Genomic DNA, 8,660 nt, shown 5'->3' on the forward strand with positions numbered 1-8,660 from the left:
CAAATTCATAACTACCAAAAAATGGCCAAAGTGGTGGTTGTTAACCCACTTCAGAGGGTCAGAGAACAAAGAGCTCATGCTCATGGGCCACATGTGCAATAACAACAAGAAGAAGAAGAGGCAGAAGAGCAACCTCACTTTCTAACACTTCAACCACCACCACCACCACACCACAAATACCAATAATTTCCAGAGGGATTCAATTGGGAACAACTGCAAGGAGATGTACACCAAATGAAGGGAGACCTACACTACCTAAGAGAAGATGTCAATCAACTCAAGGAGACTCAGCAACAACAATGGAGCCAAGTGAACCATAACATCCAGCAACTCCAAGGGGGTTTTGAGAACCTCAAGGAATAGTAAGACCAGATTAACTGGGGAAAGATGCAAGGCAGCCTGGGAATGATTCTGGAATGACAATTACAACAAATGGGGAGCCTTGCTGAATTTAGACACCTTTATGAAGCAAGAACTGTAGCCAGAGGAGAATATGACTGCTATGCACAAACAAAGTTGAGCTACATGTGCAATGCAGTAGCTAACATGAACCCCAATTACCCCACCTATATGCAGAAATTGGAGGAACTCAGCACAAGGTAGGAAGAAATAGCATACCAGCACAAGGAAAATGTGAAATCTTACATGAGGAGGCTAGGATTCTGGAAGCCCAAAGACAAGAAAGCACAAGAAGGATCCTTCAAGTAGGATGAAGGTGGCTCTTCCCCTTCCAAGAAGAAAGACAAAAGAAAGGGGCCAATGAACTGAAGATGAAGGTGCTCAAGGTTGTTAAGTCCGATGGTTGACACTCTCTAATTTCTGAAATCATGTTTAAAGCTTTTGTTTGATTTACTTTTTGTCAGAATGAATAATCATGCCAGGATAGTTTCTGTTTTCTGCTCAGTTTTATTTCATGTTTGAAGTCTTTATGAGTCCTTTAGATTACAAGAAAGAAAATGCAATGTATTTCAAGTCTTCTTCAACATAAACAAAGTAGAGTTTATTTCCATAAGAGGTACTGTGAGTTGTGTAAAAACAAGAAGTAAGAGAAACCAAGGCCAAGATAGATCATCCAACAGACTAAGAAACTAAGTGTAGAACCTTGAATGAACTAAAAAGAAAATGAGTCATGGAAAGCAACTAGTCTTAGAAGGTATAACAAGAAAAGGTTAAGGGGTGTTCCTTGAATATCCATAGAACCAAGAAGTAGTAAGCAATAAAGACCCAAGGCTCTGAGCATCAACTACTGGGATGGGAAAGAAACATTAAAAAAGCTCAAAAAGAGTTAAAGATCCTAGTAGATGCTTGTGGTGAAGAGGTGTCAAGAAGAGACCTGGGCAAGTAGATTCTTAGGGGTGTTTCAACACCCAGTACCCTAAAACCAACTAGTTTGGGAGTGATAATTGAAAGCTTAATTAAAGGGTTATCTTGAGACAAAACACTTAGAGTCGTGGTCAAGAAAGCACAACCAAAGAAAAAGTAAAACAACTCCTACTACTTCAAGGTGACAATCAATAGAAAGGACCCCTGAGGCCTATACTTGAAAGAACCCTCAAGGATCTAAGAGTCTTTCATGACATTAAAAAAATTCATACATGTGTTGAATACTTAGTCCTACCCTTAGTCATGTTGCATTCATTCAAGGCCAAGGTCTCAAGTCATAGAAGGCTTACTCAGATTGATTTGCTTGGGACAAGCAAAACTTAAGTTTGGTGTTGTGATGACTTGCATCATCTACCCTTATTTCATGCATAAAGAGGACCATAAAAGAGCATAAATCTCATTTGATCATTGTAATTCATGCATTGTTTGATAAATATTATGGTACATTGCTTTGAGATGAGTTGTGCTGAATTTCAGGTGAAAAGGGCATCAAAAATGGGAAGAAAGCAACAAAGAAGCTGGGCGTGTGAAACTGGCGTGCCACTTTGGAGCAAACGACACAAAAATGCACTGGCGTGGCACGCCAGGCATGGCACACCAGTACTAATTTCCAGAGGAGAATTTCAAGCATGCATATGGGCGTGGCACACCAGAGACTGGACGTGGCATTCTAGTACAAAGTTCCAGAGAACAACAATGGAGGACACAAAAGGGGCGTGGCACGCCAGGCTGGGCGTGGAACGCCTAACCCATCACTTACTATGGGCGTGTGATAAACCATTATTTTATGGTTTATATTGTGTTTAATTGTGTGGTTTTATCAAATCTTTACCCACTTATTCATTAAATAAGCATGCATTTATAATTCCTTCCTAAAAATACCTTTTGGTTGAAAACTTGCTTCCTAGAGACTTTTAATTTTGTATTTTAATTCTCCTTTATTCCATTCGATGCCGTGATCTGTGTGTTAAGTATTTCAGGCTCTATAGGGCATGAATGACCTGGAGATTGGAAAGGAAGCTTGCAAAAATGGAAGGAACACAAGAAATTAAGGAGATGACCAGCGAAAAGTGACGCGGGCGCATGGCTCACGCGACCGCACGGATTGGAAACTGCACCAGTGACGCGAAGGCATGGACGACGCGCACGCGTGGCAAGGCAAAACGCTAGATGACGCGAACGCCTAGATGACGCGATCGCGTGACATGCGCAATCTGCAGAATCTGTAGAATTCGCTGGGGGCGATTTTGGGCTTTGTTTTGACCCAGTTTCGGCCCAGAAAAGCATAATAGAGCCAGGGAACATGCGGACACGAAAAGACAACATTCATTCCACATAATTTTTAGTTTTAGATATGATTTTACCTCTCCTCTAGGTTTTCTCTCTACACATTCATAGTTCTTAGGATTTGATTTTATTGCTTTTTGGATTGGAACATTGAGAAGAGTTATTACCTCCGTCAAGACTTCGTCATTCCAGTTTGTTTCCTTACTTGTCACTTACTTTTTCATGTTCCTTATTTACTCAGAATTACTCTTGGATTATTTCTAGAATTTATTTATATAAGAATTATTTTTATTTTAATTGATCCTTTTGATTATTATTTATTATGTCTTTCAGTATTTCTCTTCCTTATTTTGTGAAATTTACATTCATAATGAGCGAGTAGTTCCATAACTTGATTGGGAGATGATTCAAAGGAAACCATGAGTTGGGTTACTCAAGAGAAAAAATTATAATTGGGTTTATTGTTGGATCGCCCTCTGATCATTGACACTAGTCCTTCCCAAGGGAGAGGATTAGGACCTGTGACTAGAAATAGCTTTCCAACTTGCTTGACTTTCCTCTACCTAGTAAGGGATAACTAAGTAGAACAACCTTCAATTATCAATTAATCTTGAGAGCACTCCAACAAGAATAGGGCTTCTAACTAATCTACTCCCAGTCAAGGCTTTTATTTAAAATTACATAAATTCTCTAATTTAAATTCCTGTTTATCAACTCAAACCACTTTTGAAAACATCTGATTAATAAAATAGCACATCTTTCTGCAACTCGTTGGGAGAAGACCTGGGATTCATACTCTCAGTATTTTGATTTTAATTTTAATTTTGTGACAACCCTTCTAAATTGATATGTGGATTTTCGGTTGGTCAAGAACTGTACTTGCAACGTATCTCTTATAAAAATTTCTTAACTCGCCAATTTCCGCCACGTCAATTTTTGGCGCCGTTGTCAGGGAGTTGCAATAGAGTGCAAAGTTATTGATTGGATTTTATTTATTTGCATTTTATTTTATTTTGCTACTATGAGCTGCATGTTTCTTTCGTTAAATGACGCGTTCACTTCCTGATCCAAGCTTGCCAGTATTTGATCCTGAGATTGAAAGAACTATCTCACGAATAAGGCAAGCTCGGCATCGGTTAGTCCTCTCTGAGGGCGAATCTGAAACGTCACTTGAGGAAGAAACAAGCTCCCTTTCTGCTGATTCGGTTGATTTACGTGTAAGTGACATGGCAGCACTTAGGAGAATTACTATCTAGGAGACTGGAGCCCCTGATTTTACAATGCAACCGTTTAAAGCACATCACCCAGCAGTGGCTACAGACTTTGAAATAAAGACTGCACTGCTCAACTTGATGCCTAAGTTTCATGGCTTACCTGCTCAAGAGCCTATCAAGTACCTGAGGGATTTCCAAGTAGCCTGTTCTACTGTCAGGCGTGATGGTGCAGATAAAACTTCTATTCTGTTGAAAGCTTTCCCGTTCCCTCGTGAGGGAAAAGGAAGAGAGTGGTACTACACTCAACCTGCAGCAACCGTTTCTGACTGGGATACGCTTAGAATAGAATTTTTGGAAAAATTCTTTCCAGCTGAAGTTACTGATAAACTGAGGAAAGACATTTCCATGATTGTTCAAGACGAATCCGAGACTCTCTATGAATACTGGGAGCGCTTCAACAACCTTCTGGAAGCCTGCCCCCAACATATGATTGACAAGATAGTGTTGTTCAGCTATGTCACACAGGGCATGAGGCCCCAAGATAAGACCACATTGGAAAGTGCTAGCAATGGGTCTATGAAAAAGTACAAGACCACTAATAAGGCATGGCAATTGATCAGCGACATGGCTGAGTCTACAAGAAATCATAGGCAGAAATAAAGCTGCTCAAGGGCTGTTGCAGAGGTATCTTCTAACAAAGAAACTACTGCTCTGGCTCAGAGTATATGTGAAATGACCAACTTACTGAAGCAGATGCAGTTGAGTCAACAACAAGTACAGCAAAGCCAACAGTTAGTCCCACAGAGAGTGTGTGGAATCTGTGCCAATTAGAGCCATTATACTGATGAATGTCTGTAGCTCCAACAGAAAGACAACATTGTGGCAGCCACTCATAACTTCTATGACCGCCCCAACCAAGGGTACAATCAAGGTGGCAGTTATAGCCATGGATGGCAGGACAACTCTAACCAGAATCGGAGGGACAATTCTAACCAGAATTGGAGGGACAACAATAACAGAGGAGGAAGAGACAATCAAGGATATCAGAGGTGGAATAATAACAACAACAGGTAGCAGAACCAGAACAAGCCTTACAGAGCACCTCACCTGAGGCAGTCCCAAGGACCACAACACAACCAACAACAAGTTCCGCAGGTCACTCAATCTAATTCCTCTCTGAGTGACGATACTCTTCAATCCATTGCACAAGGACAAAGGAACATGGAAAGTTCACTTAATGGCCTAGCGTCCGCTATACAAGCTCTTATCTCTCAACTAGCACCACCCAATACTTCAAACACTCAACAGGCAAGCTCCAGTGGAATTCCTTCTCAACCCTTACCCAATCCAAAGAGTGGCATTAATGCCATCACCCTAAGGTTCGGAACCACATTGCAAGAGAGGAATCAGGAGGAGCCAAGTCCACCAGAACACGCCTCAGTTGAAAAGGTGTGGAAATAGAAGATGTTGAGGAGGAAGAGGACATATAGGACATGGCTGAAGAAGAAGAAGCTCAATCACAGGAAAAAGCACCGAAGGGCACAGACACTATAGAAAACACCATTCCTATTTCCTTTCCACAACTTGCAAGGAAGCCTAGGAAGTAGTTGGAACCTGATCCCAAAATGGTAGAAATATTCAAAAAGGTTGAGGTAACTGTTCCCCTTTTTGATGTTATTCAACAAGTACCTAAATACGCAAAGTTTCTAAAAGATTTATGTATACAAAAAGACAAAATTAATGAATTAGAAACTATTCCTTTAGGTAGTTCTATATCTGCTTTAATGGGAGGTATACCTGAAAAGTATAGTGATCCAGGTCCATGTATGATTAATTGTACTATTGGTGGTGTAGTATTTTCTGACTGCATGTGTGATTTAGGAGCATGTGTGAGTATAATGCCTTTGTCTATATATGATATTTTGAGGCTCCCTCCCTTAAAAAGGTCAGCAGCTCATTTTGTGTTAGCAGATAAAAGCATTATTACAGTGGCTGGAGTTGTTGAAGATGTATTAGTGGGCATTAAAGGGCTCACATTCTCCATTGATTTTTATATCCTGGAGATGCCCCAAAATGACTCAGAGAAGCCATCATCAATCCTACTCGGAAGACCATTCCTGAAGACCTCGAAGTTCAAATTGGACACTTTTTCAGGAACATACTCTTTTGAAATAGACGGCCGACTAGTAAGCTTCAATCTGAATGGAGTTATGAAGCACCCTCCAGAAGATCATTCTATCATCCAGTGTGACATCATAGATGAAACCGTAGCTGAAATTCACTAGGAGGAGTTAGAAGAGAAGTACATAGGACAAGGTCCGAGTGTGGGGACACTTTCTGAGGACAACGAAAGTACTTTACCATTGTCACCAACTCCTGACAATCCAGAGCCTGACCATGAGCAAAAGTTAGAATTAAAACCCCTCCCTCCACACCTCAAATATGCTTACCTTGAGGACAAGCAGAAGTTTCCAGTTATCATTGCACGGGAACTCACTTCTCAACAAGAAGAGCAGTTACTTAGTGTGCTGAGGAGGCATAAGAAGGCAATTGGGTGGAGTTTGGCAGACATAGTAGGCATCAACCCTCAAGTTTGTGAGCACATAATATTTTTAGAGGAGGGAGCAAGGCCTGTTCGTCAACCCCAGAGAAGACTGAATCCCACTATCTTGGAGGTTGTCAAAAAGGAAGTGACCAGACTACTAGAGGCGGATATCATCTATCCCATCTCAAACAGTGAATGGGTAAGCCCAGTACAAGTGGTGTCCAAGAAGTCTGGAGTCACTACAGTGAAGAATGAGCATGGAGAGCTCATGGTAACCAGAGTACAGAACGCCTGGAGGGTCTGCATTGATTATAGGCGCCTAAACCAGGCCACCCGTAAGGATCACTATCCTCTTCCATTCATTGATCAAATACTGGATCGCCTGTCAGGTAAATCGCATTATTGCTTTTTAGATGGTTACACAGGTTATTTCCAGATTCATATAGCTCCTGAAGATCAGGAAAAGACTACTTTTACCTGTCCTTTTGGGACTTATGCTTATAAGAGAATGCCCTTTGGCTTGTGCAATGCACCAGCTACTTTTCAAAGGTGCATGATGAGTCTTCTCTCTGATCTCATTGAGGACTGTATGGAGGTTTTTATGGATGATTTTAGCGTTTATGGTGATTCTTTTAGCATTTGCTTAGATAGTTTATCTAGAGTTTTAGATAGATGTGTCAGTACAAACCTTGTATTAAATTTTGAAAAATGTCACTTTATGGTTAAACAAGGGATTGTACTAGGACATGTTGTGTCTAATACTGGCATTTCTGTAGATCCAGCAAAGGTATATGTTATTTCTGGTTTGCCTTACCCCTCCCCTATGAGGGAAGTCCGTTCGTTCCTTGGCCATGTAGGTTTTTACCAGAGATTCATTAAGGACTTCAATAAGGTAGCGCTTCTCTTATCCAGATTGCTGCAGAAAGATATTGAGTTTGAGTTCAGTGAGGATTGCAAACAAGCGTTTGATAAGCTGAAAACTGCCCTGACTCAAGCTCCAATTGTGAGAGGACCTGACTGGAGCCAGCCATTTGAAATCATGTGGGATGCTTCCAACCATGCAGTAAGAGCAGCGCTGGCTCAACGTGAAGGTAAAGATCCTTTTGTCATTGCTTATGCATCTAAGACTTTAGACGCCCCTCAGTCTAATTACACTACTACTGAGAAAGAGCATCTTGCTATTGTTTTTGCTCTGGATAAATTCCGAGCCTATTTACTTGGTACCAAAGTAGTAGTGTATTCAGACCACGCAGCTCTAAAGTATTTATTAGCTAAAAAGGAATCTAAACCAAGGCTTATACGTTGGATACTGCTACTACAAGAATTTGATTTAGAAATAAAGGATAGGAGTGGAAACCAGAACTTAGTGGCAGACCACTTGAGTCGCCTTGAGCACATTAAGGATGACTCCACTCCTATAGCTGATAATTTCCCTTTTGATAACCTGCAAGCAGTATCTAAGGTAGTCCCTCGGTATGCACCTGTAGCTAATTATCTAGTTAGCCGCACTTTTCCTCCAAACTTTACTAAGCATCAAAGAGACAAGTTGAAAAGCGAGTCTAAATATTATATATGGGATGATCCATATATGGAGATGTGGCACTGACCAGGTAATTAGAAGGTGTGTACCTCAATCAGAATTTCTGTCCATCTTAGAGGCCTGTCACTCATTTGAGAGTGGAGGACATTTTGGCCCTCAAAGAACAGCTAGAAAAATCTTAGACTGTGAATTCTGGTGGCCTACTCTTTTTAGAGACGCTGCTGAATTTTGTAAATCCTGTTTCCCATGCCAAAAATTTGGTAATATATCCAGGAAGAATGAGATGCCTTAATAAATTATGCTTTTCTGTGAAATTTTTTATGTTTGGGGCATTGACTTCATAGGTCCATTTCCAAATTCTAATGGTTATTTTTATATATTGTTAGCTGTAGATTATGTTTCCAAATGGGTGAAAGCAATTCCTTCCCGCACTGATGATGCTAACACTGTTGTTTCCTTTCTGAGAAACCACATTATTTGTCGCTTTGGATTACCACGAGCAATCGTGAGCGATCAAGGCACCCATTTTTGTAACAGGAGACTAACAGGATTACTGAAGAAGCAGGGGATAATTCATAAAATAGCAACAGCCTTCCATCCTCAGACTAATGGGCAAGCCGAGGTGTCTAACAAAGAGAGATAAAGCGCATATTACAGAAGATAGTCAAACTTCATAGAAGAGACTGGAGCA

At 40.7% G+C, this 8,660-nt stretch overlaps 1 pseudogene; it reads left to right on the forward strand.

The window, feature by feature from the left end:
- The first annotated feature begins 5,377 nt into the window (after nt 1–5,377).
- On the forward strand, nt 5,378–7,895 carry LOC148555637 (uncharacterized; annotated as a pseudogene).
- The last annotated feature ends 765 nt before the right edge of the window (nt 7,896–8,660 follow it).

Source organism: Arachis ipaensis, chromosome B6, assembly GCF_059453495.1.
Source record: "Arachis ipaensis isolate K30076 ecotype BB chromosome B6, ASM5945349v1, whole genome shotgun sequence".
Taxonomy (NCBI): Eukaryota; Viridiplantae; Streptophyta; class Magnoliopsida; order Fabales; family Fabaceae; genus Arachis; species Arachis ipaensis.